The sequence below is a fragment of the Lepisosteus oculatus genome, chromosome 1, assembly GCF_040954835.1.
Source record: "Lepisosteus oculatus isolate fLepOcu1 chromosome 1, fLepOcu1.hap2, whole genome shotgun sequence".
Lineage (NCBI taxonomy): Eukaryota > Metazoa > Chordata > Actinopteri > Semionotiformes > Lepisosteidae > Lepisosteus > Lepisosteus oculatus.
This window is the reverse complement of record NC_090696.1, coordinates 45,763,098-45,775,052: the sequence shown is the minus strand read 5'-3', so window position 1 is coordinate 45,775,052 and position 11,955 is coordinate 45,763,098. Positions and strand designations below refer to the sequence as shown.

The following is an 11,955-nucleotide window of genomic DNA, read 5'->3' as shown; positions in this document are numbered from 1 at the left end:
ACAAACATGCACATACAGAGCTTATTTAGAAACACCAATTAGCCTAAACAGTATCTGGGAGTCTGTGAGGTGGGAGGAGCGCATGAAGAAAACCCATATAAACCATATAATTGACTTATATACAGTACAAGCTAACATAAAATAACGTGAAAACAAAAATTCCAAAGTAAATGTACTGTATATAGGAACAAGTAATAGGTTTTTTCCATGCTGAAAGGAGAAGAAAGAAATCACAATGTTTCGGCTGTGGAGCCTTCTTCCAGCGTACAGTATACTGTATATATATATCAAGTATAATGTATATATATATACTTTGGGTATACTGTATATATCTTAAGTTTGAATTCAACACATATCTAGTGATGCAATTAAACTGAAAAATATATTGTATATAATTTGCTATTTTTCTTCTTAGCAAACTAACAAAAGCTAGTGAACTAAATACATACTGTTATGTTACTTAATAATGTGTATGATGGTACCTAGGACAGTTAAGACATATTAGAAATAAGTTCAGTTGTTTGCTCAAATTCTTATAATGACAATAATAACAAGCCAACAAATTTAAAAAGGGATAGAATGTTTAGTATTTTGTCTGTAACTCACCTTGCTGAAAAAATGGCAGTGCTGGTTGGATCAGTGCCCTGACACCCCCTAAAAAAATCCCCTGAATGACTTTGAACACTGATATTAAAGAGACTTGGTTTGACTGAAGTTTACCTGAAAAGAGCACAATGTGCCGGTAATGAATTAAAAATACCTATCGTGCAAACATGAATGAGTAACTCTGGATATGCAGTGTATACAAATCATGTATGCTGCGTGTGACAAACTAGGATTCAGTGAACAGGTGGCAGCACTAGTGGCTAGCAGTATCAGGACTGACAAGTGTGGGATTAGAACTCTGGTGGACAGCAGAAGATACTGCAGCACCAGGAGGAATAGTTTGACATGGAAGCAGGAAGAGAACTACCGGTTAGCAGCTAACTGCACTGGTCACCTTGGAACTGGAACCCTGTGGTGCGTGTCAGAAAATAATGTGGTTGCCTAGAAGAGACGTCTGACACAGAAATGAAAGAGAAGTGCTGCTTGCTGAAATTTACTAGACATAATGGATATGAATATTTTAAACTGAACCTATATACAGTACAGTAAGAAAAGGAACATCTGCTACATACAATATGTGGCTGGAGGGTTTGGGAAGGGGAAGAGTTGAGGGCTGACACTGATCAGCTGGACACCATCCAGAAAAGGGGGCTTAAGGGGGGGGAGATCTCATTGCTGTAGCAGCCTAGGCTTGCATTAGGGACAGTGTGGGAATGAATGATGAAGTCTGGATAGGATGCAGACTGACACCATGTGCAGGCAGAGTTAGCAAATTGGGCTCCTGCAGAAGAGAGCAAAAAGAGGAACAGGATAGAGGAGAAAAAACAATAGATATAAGCGAGGGCTGTAAGTGGAGTGAGTTAAATATTCTACCAGAAACGGACTGAGAAGGGGGAAGGAAAGAGAACAGTGGGTGAGGTTAGGAAGAGAAAGAGATAAGGGAAAGAAACTAATCTACTACAGTTGCTGACATCAGGAGACCTGATCCATATGGTGGGTGCCACTTCTTTTTGGTGGAACCGAAGAAGGAACTCTGATCTTGGATGAACGGGATGAAGGTAAGGGCCTAGCAATGCTGAATGCATCACATGTCCATCTACAATGAAGACAAACGCACACAGAGCTGAGTTCAGCCAGGGGAATTTTATGCACAAGGTAGTAAAAGTGCAACTTCCTGTGCACTGTAACTGTGTTTGTGATCTTAAGTCAATGGCACCTAATATAGTATGGGAATTTCCTGCATCCTATATACAATATTTAAAATTTAGCCTTTCAATTTTTTTAAGTACAATCAAGATTAAATATTTTTTAAAGGAAAAAGGAAAGAATAGCTATCTCAATATATTAAACATTTTTTTAAATGTGGTCCTAACATGTTAACATGACAGTTTTGGACATTTTGAGCATTTATATTTGAGTTTATAGCAAAAGCTATTTGAATAAATTCTGTTTTGCAAAACAGATTTTGTTCTAGGCTATTACAGTGTAATAAAGGACAGTCCCCTTACTGGAGTTTGTTTCAAAATCATTGCCAGGAGAATGACATTTTTTGTTGATATTTAATTAAAAGTTTGAGATAATCTGTCTAAAATACCCAGTGTCTTTTAGCCTGCTGCCATCTAGTGATTGTTAATCTTAGAATGCACAGGGGGAGAGACAGGAAAGATTTTTTTAACAATAAATTGATCTGTGTATTTAATTACATAGCAGTATAAAAATATTAAAAAAGGAAGTCAAGTTGAATAAAGCAGGAGGTCCCTTTGGTATAACAAGATAACAGTATTGTTTTCTTGATGTGATTTTACTTAAATGGTGGAGATCAAGTATGAATTGCATGATCACTCATCTAGAATGCTCAAGAGCACAGATGTTTGAAGAAACTGTGTACTCCTTGTTCTAAGCAACAAGTACAGTTTGTGTATAAAAAATCCCCACGAATGATCAAGCAGAGTTTATTTGATACTTATAGTTTTTGCAATAACGGCCATATTGGGTATTAATCAATACATATTAATGAATTATGTGTAAATCTTACCCCTTATAAAAAACATATGTGGTATTGTGTCTAAAAGCAGTAGCGGTTGAACCATTTTTATTTAGAACCTAAATTACAAAAAAAATAACCAATAAACTTCCTACACTTCAGTGTAAAATCACATTTTTATTGCTGATGTTTACTTACAGGTGTTTATTTCCTTTTAAAACTAGTACATATTTATGGAATTTATGTAAATGTAATGTATTTTTATTCTAGTATGCTATATTACTTTTTACTGTAATCAAAATGTAATAGTTTGGGTTTCTTATGTTTCTACATTTTTTATTCTAAAGCTACTGGTTTATTACTGGTTCTGTTAACGGGTTTGGTGCTCTGACCTTAAAAAGAAAATGGCCACTGGTTAAAGTTATTATAAATTAAGCAAAATTTTACTGCAGTAAAATATTTAGTATAAAAGTGATGTACTAAAATGCAATCCATGTATTTTATGCTTAGTAGCCTTGCAATGTGTCCTTTAATTTCTCATGCCGAAGATACAAAATTACAATTATATTTCCTATAAGGTCTGTAGCAGGTTAGTTTTGGTATAGGCAGTGATAATTGGATTCAAACATTTCAAACATTTACCTCTTATTTGTTCATTTTGACATAATAAAAAACGATCATATATGACACATTTAAACATCAGAAATACATTCAGACTTTGATCACTAACAAATATGGTGACATTCTCAAACTATTAGAAAAACAACAACAATATGCTCAGCATAAAGTACCTGGAGATTAAAGGGACTCACCAATGAACTTCATACTGTACTGTACTGTATCTGCAAAGCATGTGCACTCCCAAAAGATATTTCTCAATAGTATAGAAGAGGAATCAGTACATAAGTATTGAAACAGTATTCTATGCATTGTTTTTTTACTTATCACATAAGAGATAAGGGATAATACAGTGGTTGTCTTATAAAAATGAGTTTTAATTATTATATTGAGCATTACATTTTATAGTTTCACTGCACCAAGTAGTAGATTAAAAATAGTATTAGTAAGTGTAAGAAATTAACATCAACAAGTAGAATATCACTGAATAGATATGAATATACATCCAGAACTATAAGATCTTCTTGATAAGTTTCTTTCAATATTTCATAATTTAAGTGCATAAGTCACACATACAGTACAGTAAGTAAAAGCCAAGCATTTTCAATATATTGAAGAATATTTTAAAATAACTGCTTTCTCCTCAGAAATACTAAAAAATCTTTCAGGAAATACAGACTGCAGAAATAATTTTTATTTATGAAATGTTTATTCTTTATGTGAGGACTAATTGTGTACATTTTTATCCTTTTTATAGAAAACACAGTCTGTATTCCCTTGAACCTGTCATAGGATAAATTCATAAGCCATTTTTAGTTTGTATATAAAAACATTCCATTATGTAAGACTATTACAGCTGTTACACTCCATAAAACACAGTTCCCTCTTTATTTGAATCTAGGGGCTAGGTCTGTGCAGAACATTTATGAGCATTTCTGGTGTTACTTCAGAAAAGATCATTATTTCTGGTGCTGCTGAATAACAAGGAAAAGAAAAAAAGCTTTGCCTAATAATGGTAAACAGTTGTAGACCACCCCTGTAATACTCTTCAGTTGCGAAATACTCATCGTTAAGTGTCTCTCTGAGACTGACCAAAAAAGTAAAGCCACTATATGAAAAAATAAGTCATTAACTAGAAATGTGAATGTTCTACATTGGTTTCCTAGCATACAGTAAATGTAGTTTCATCTTCTGAATATATTGTGTACTGTGGTGGTTGGTATCCAAATGTTTTTGATTTCAACCAAATTGAAATTTGCAAAACATATTCAGTAAGTAATTTTAATCAATACTACTAGTAAGTAGTAATTTTAGTAAAGTAACCCTAGTAAATTTACTTAAATCATAAACAATCATGAAATGAAAAGTTTCCAATGATTTTGTAGTAAATATCATGAACATTATTTTGTGTATGAACTGAACATACAGTACAGTATGTGTACCCTGTGTTTTTATTACATTATTTTGTAATGATAAAACACAGGTACTAATGAAACGGGGGTGAGTTTCCCGAAACCATCGTAGCGCTAAGAACATCGTAAACTCGCTCTTAAGATCGATCGTTAATTTACGAGTGTTTCCCAAAACTTATCGTAATCCTTCGTAATCTATATGCTCCCCAACCCACTCGTTAATCACTAAGTGCTTCTTAAACTGGCTACCTCTTGCGCCAACCTTAGCAACAGACAGAGCACATTCAATTCACGTCATGGGAATTCTCTGGAAATATAGATTTTATATTAAGGATTTTGATATTTTGTTGTACTATGTAAGAGGAAATTCAAAAAAAGAACATTTATTTATACAGTAATGCATTTATTAGTAATCTTGGGTAAATTTCATATTCATAAGTCAAATGTTTTAATAATACTCCCTCTTTTAGTACTTTTGGGGTGGGGGTTTTAATTGTATTTAAATTACATAAAGAACGTGAAACATGTAACATGTATTACGATTTAGCGCCACGCAGGGCGGGCTGAGAACAGCACCTGGGGACTACCGGACTGTATATAGTGGCACGGAGGCTGAGATACAGTCTCTTCCCTTCATGTGTGTGTGTTAGTGTAGGTGCAGCGCTGTAACCCCCGTCCCTGTATGTGTACCTTTCCCGATTCGAGTTAATAAATGTGTTGTTCAACCCCCTTTCCCTGAGTCCCACGCCTGCTCCATTCTGTATCGAAACCCACGGTCGATACAATATTTAAAGTTTGAATGGCGTTTTATGTTCTGTCGTGATTGTTGACGGTAAAGCTTAGACCTAATTTGATTATAGGTCCTATATTTGTTGAGTGACATATGCCAAGCTTAGTAGTTAATTTTTCCATTGAGTTCCAATACACCCAATAACTATAAATAACAACAGTTTTTTCTCATTTGACGATGGCAGCGTGCCAAAAATATTGCTTTAAATCAAAGACGTCATGCAGGATGCATACACTGTCCACACGGTTAAACTTGGTTTTCTTTTACGGCATGTCAGTCATTTATTTTCTTTTCTCTTAAAAACAATTAGGGTCCCATTTTGTACCTGTCTATACACTTTCGCTTAAATGGTTGTTAAATTATGAAGTCATGTTTGCTTCATATTCCTTTTCACGACTTTATTTCATCCCACTGAAGGACCAAACCCGACACCATATAATGAAAGTATTGTCAATCGATTGTTTTTCAATCGACGTGATGCTTTTTGCTAAGCGACTTCAGGGGAGGAGTTAACAAAGAAGTACTTTATACTCGCGCGTTAAATGACCGATTAAGAGGGGTTTTGGGAAACGCACAAAAAAGTAGGTCGTACGTTACGTACGTACATCGTAAAGTTGCTCCTTAGTCTCTAAGATTAATCGTTTTCAGGAAACTCACCCCAGATTTCTATTAAAAACAAAGTTAAAGCTCATGTGGCTCACTCATATCTAAGATTTTCTTCTTTTTATCATATTTTGGTGCTATTGTTTAATTATTGTTATGATTGCGAAGGATTTTTAAATGTTCAAAAATGTCTGGAGGTACAACATATTACATAGCTTCTCTAGAGAAAGTAATGTTCTTAACCTCAGTTTTTCTCTGGTATACTGAATAGTGTCTGAATGAATGACAGTAAAAGCAATTACATTTTCTTTGGCATTTCAAACATGCAGTTTTTGCAAAGTTATACAGATTTTTCCATGGTATGGAAATGTATGCAATGCATTTTTTATTTATGGATTCCTCTAATGTGATCAAAATGACTTTGTCTAGTAATATTTCAGAGTATTTAAGAGTAGTATTTATTTATTCTGGTCTGACATTTATAGCTAAACTGCTAGATGGCTGGCAATTCAATTGGAACAAAGTCCATGTGTTGAAACATCTTGGTTTGCAGTAATTGATGGTCTTGTAATGAGAAACAACACAGTGGCTTCAAGGTATCAGCCCTTAACCACAGTGTATAGTTTTCATGACATAGTCTTAATTTTTCCAAATTAATTTAACTGATTCTGAGAACAAAAATAATCTTTTCAATGTTTGGGGGAAAAAAAGGGAAATTTATCATGTATGACTGCTTGGTTTAATTATCAATAGCAAATAAATATGATATCAAATATTTGCATTATTCATTACTATATTTATTTTAAATTTTAAACTTTGGTTTATTTGAACTTTGGAACATAAATATAAAATAGAGATCTATACCAGGAGTGAAACAAAAATATTTCCCTTAGCAGACCTATTCAGTATTTAAGCTCTTCAATATTATCCAGATATCCTCCCAGGGTAATCCTCCTGGCTTCCTGCTGAACATGCGAGCAATCCGTGTGCGATTTAGTTCAGCCTGGAATTTCTACTCCTCCCTGTGAAGATGATCCAATTCACACTTAATGGTTATGAGGTCAGAAATCCAAAGAAGTCATTCCATAGCATGACTTATTTTTCTAATGAAAATTCTTTGCTGAAACAATGGAAGACTTCTCACTCAATTCCACATTCAAAAGTGAGTTTAATGTCAAAATGTTCTGTTTAAAATACAATTAACATTTAAAAGAACAGAAAAAAATCATTGCTAGCCTTTAATTCTTAAACCAAATTCATTGTATAAATAAATATATTCCTTTAGCAGGAACTAAACGCTTTAATTCCCAAGCATAGTGAAGTGGACCCAAAAAACAACAGAAAGCAAAGATTTATACTCCATAAAGAAATGCCAGACTCATGGGGAACAGACAGGTGCCACATTTACTGTTTTCACAAAAGTATTGCCAGGTTCTGTCAAGTCCAAGTCCATGTTTCAGTTATGGTATGCCTGAAGTCATGCCTAAGGGAAAATACCTCTTTCTGGAGAAAGTAACGTTTAAAAATGTTTTAAAATGAACAAGAATTTTGTTTTAAAAAGTCATCAGTTGCAGTTATCAATGTTATGTACAGTACATAGTTACTGTACTATGTAAAGAAGAACTTTATCTTAAAATATCTTATTAAAAACAACTTTTTATTTATTAAAAAATACTTGGATGATTTGCAAAGATTACTTCTTAAAAGTAACTGTGTCCAACACTGGGTGTTTCAAAGACTTCCTTTTTAGCTGCTTTTGTTTTTTTCACATTAAATACTGCATTTTTCAGCAGTATGACTGAAACTATCTACTGTATATACTGTATCTGTATTTATAAAGGAGAATAACATCCACATGCATTTGGATAGCAGTCAAATTTCCTAGGCAAATTCTGGTTACAGTCAGTACATCTGAACAATTGAATAGTGAAATTGTGAATGGCTTAATGCCCTCTTCTCCCCTGGTTATTTTTGTTTTTAGGCAGCAGAATTACCACTTTCTGGACTGACCTCTTCAGATCTCAGAAGCAAAGCACAACTGGCCCTGTACTAGATGTGAAATTCAAGGTAAACCAAGTTGCTGTTGCAAATTGAGCTGGTGGACCAGCAAGTGGCATTCCTTGACCAGAATTTTTAACACCAAGACCACAGTGTAGTGGACTGAATAATAAAAAAGCCTGAGAATAATACCTGCGGAGAAACACCACAGAAAACTATAGCAACTTTGTAACTTAAGAATGTATTTGCCCTGTTTGTTGTTTAGTTTAGCATATTTGGTTAGTAAGTTAAATTTTGTTAGTTATGTTTTCTATTAACTATTCATTAAAACGTAATAATGAAACATTATAAGATGCTTTCTCAGGATTGATTCTCCGCTTATAATTGTAGATCTTATTCCCTTTGTTTTTTACAGGATTTTTGTAAACGTATAAACCTGGGAGCCTTCCTTTTCTTCTCTTTCTCTTCACAGACTGCTAAATCACCTGTCACGAGTACTACAGTGATAAAATCTTACATCCAGTCAACCGAGACAATATTCATGCTTACATTCAGCTAACCATTAGCCAAGCAAGCAGGAACTTTGTTGAATCTGGTACAGTATATTCGGGAGAATGATCAAAACTAAAAAAAACAAAAACAAATGGTGTATAAAGAGACACTTTTTCTCAGTTGCCTGGCTATGCTTTGCTGTTTCAGCTAGGTGAGTCTGCTGGTTTTACTTGAGAAAAGAAAACAAAGCGGTGCTGTTTAGTGGTGTGTCAGGGCTCATTTGGCACTAGTCCTACTACAGAAGGTGACGAAATCTGGAGAGCGTTGAATTCTCCCCAAGCGGCAGGTCTCGCCTGTGGCGTAGTGGAATTCTCCATGGTCTGGGGGGGGTGGTGCCCTGTGGCTTTGAAAACAGACTTGATGGTGAGCCGTTGTGATTGAATCCTGGTGGGGGCAGAGCAGCACTCATCACATTGGTTTGACTTGGATCATAGACACTGATGCCTATTAGCTGCTGAGGAGCAGGAGGAATTTAGAGGTGGAAAGTTTAACTGGGTTCATTTGGCTTGTAAAAGAAAGTCACATCATTTCCTTGGAACCTGGATACTGTTGAATTTTCCTGAAACAGAAGGCCTGGCCTTTTGGCATAGCAGATTACAATGACATAGCAATGACATAGCTATGATTGAAAAACAGTAAGTGCAGAGCTGCATTCATCACAGTGACAAAGAGAACATGATGCATTAATGAGACATTACATTTTTGATGTATATAAAAAAAATCTGTATCTATTGTTAATATTTGGGCCTTTAGAAGGAAGTCTTTACACTATCAATATACATGGAAAATGTAAACTGTTATTGTACATTCAACTTTTAAGAAAAAGAGGCTTTTATTTACAGTATGTGTTAGAGAAGTACATCTGTAGAACAGAAAACCAAGCATAAAAATAGTCAATTCACTGGAATACAACAATAAATATTTTGTTTAGTTTCTTTGGTTAACCAACAGCTGCTAAAAATAAAAGTGAGGCAAATTAACTTTTAAATTGTCTCATGTTTGTGAAAAATTCCCTGATTTCTTTTTTTTAAAAATCATTATTGTAGATTGTTGATGGCCAATAGAATGCTATTAACATTATGTCATTTTTGAGCATTCTTTAATATGTTTGAGCTATATAAATTCTAAGAGCCTTGGTTCATCTAGGTTAGCTTCCTTTGATTGCATGCTGTTTTGACCTACAGTGCGTCAGAAGTACACCTCTTCTATCTTTCCTGTCTCTTCGGAATGCTTTGTATCTACTAATGCTGTATCTGTCATCATCACATTCTCTTAGATATGTTCCAGTAATTGCACTTACATCATTATTACCTGCTAATGTAGTAGCTTTTATTATTTTCATTGTTTCTTCTTAATTCTCCTAATATCTATGAGTAAGACCTTTACTATCTGGCTCTTTGATGCTTTGTTGATCCCTGGAGTTCTCTTTGCACTGTACTTCCTGTTTATGTCCCTTACAAAATACAAGATTTCTTTGGATTGTCCCTCAATTCATTCTGATTTAAATATTTAGGTATTTCTTTGTAGATCCTTGGTACAAGTCAAGTGGTACTCATTTAATTCAATCACCATATCTGTTATTTATGGATTAACATTTCCTGTTGTTCACCTTTGCATGGTGTCAGTTTTCTTTGACAAAAAATAAAACCATTGTTTTGTTTTAAAATCAATGTTGTAGTGTTGCAGTTGTAATTTATTCTTCTATCGTCCTTAAAAGATCAAGCCAAGACGTTCATGACAAAATAGAAAAGGGCATTTATACTTTTTCTGGTTTTATAAAATAATTATAATTGCTTTTGGTCGTGCTGAAAAAGGTGAAGTCCTTCTCCGAAAGAAACAGTCTCTTTTTCTTCTCTTTTCAGGATGGAATAAAGCTTTACTTGTTCCTTTGCAGCCTACACATGCTGATGCAGCTACCTATTTGAACTACCAGAGAGCACATGACTACTCCACTGGATAGCACACTGGTCTAGATTACCTCCAGCAATGCTGGTCTCCGCTAACACAGCAGGGTCAACCAGAGTGTCATACTGTACCTCACTTAACAAAACCATAGCAGTATGTAGCACCCATCAGTCATATGTAAAGAGGATTTATGTATCATGATATGCTACCCCTTGTAGGCAGTGGCAAAGGAAAAAAAATGAATGTATTTTTATAATACTTTAACTCATACTATATATATATATTATATTATATTATATAATACTTTAAACATTAATAATATAAATTTAGCTTAATTCATTTTGCTTACCAATCCAGGCTGCATATTACATTTTCTAAAGCCATTTAATCAGTAAAAATATTTCCATCATATTAAAGAAATAGACTAAAAGTAATGAAACCAATACAGATTGCAATTTTACATAATGAGACACTAATTGTGTAGTGTTGCTGTTTTATGTGTCTTGAGTTGTGAGGTCATTTCTGGACTGGGAAGACTTCCAGGTGTCTATTGGGGTTTTCTCTGTGTGCTTTCACAGTCATACTGGCTAGGTTAATTGGTATCTGGTTAACTGGTTAAGTGGTTAACGGGGGTGGAGCGGTGGTACTGTGGCTAAGGACCTGTGCTTTTGGCTGGAAGGTTGCTGGTTCAAATCCCATGGCCGGCAGAGGAATCCTACACCCTGAGCAAGGCCCTTAACCCCAGCTTCTCCTGGGCTGCCGTAAAATGGCCAACCCTGCACTGTGGCACCAAGCTTCTCTTCCCTGTCTGTGTGCCTGTGGGGTATGTGAAAAGATAAATTCCTAATGCAAGAAATTGTATATGGCTAACAAAGTTATCTTATCTCTAAAGTGTCCTGGTGTGTTTGTGTGTGTGTAATGTATGTACATATTAAGGTATGTAATGGGCTGGCATACCTGTGCCCTGTGCTCTCAGGGTGCTATGACCCTTACCAGGAATAAGCAACTTTCTGATACTGGAAGGACATAGTGATACACATTTTCTGCTGATTAATCTGAACTTAACCGTTGCTGTGAGAAACGTAACATTTGCAGAAAATTGCAATTCTGTACAAATTTTGTAGAAAATTGGAGAAAGCACCAATTTACAGTTCACAGTTGTGAACATTTTTGTATAAATGCTTTAATTGTCTTGCAGTATTCAGCACAGCATCTGGTCTTGGCTTATGCTCATTATTGTGACATTCAAACTATTGCATATTGAAACTGTACCTTTTCACTTCGCTTTAAAATTTCAGCTCACCATGAGCAATGTAATGTACCCAAATTGTAAAAAGAAGCTGCAATTCTTCCTAAACAAGGGCTTGAATTTTTCTTTCTTATTCTAATTTCATATTATACTGTATGCCAAGTTATTTCTCTCTTGTGTACTGACTGAAGCTGTGGAATGACAAAAGTCATTAACCCTGCCCCCAGGCAGTAAATGC

General features: G+C 34.8%; 1 long non-coding RNA gene across 1 annotated transcript; it reads left to right on the top strand.

Annotated features, from left to right (window-relative positions):
• The first annotated feature begins 1,038 nt into the window (after positions 1-1,038).
• On the top strand, positions 1,039-9,158 carry LOC107077101 (uncharacterized). The gene is made up of 3 exons (XR_001478223.2): positions 1,039-1,664; positions 7,995-8,080; positions 8,484-9,158. It is a non-coding gene; the product is annotated as an uncharacterized lncRNA (long non-coding RNA).
• The last annotated feature ends 2,797 nt before the right edge of the window (positions 9,159-11,955 follow it).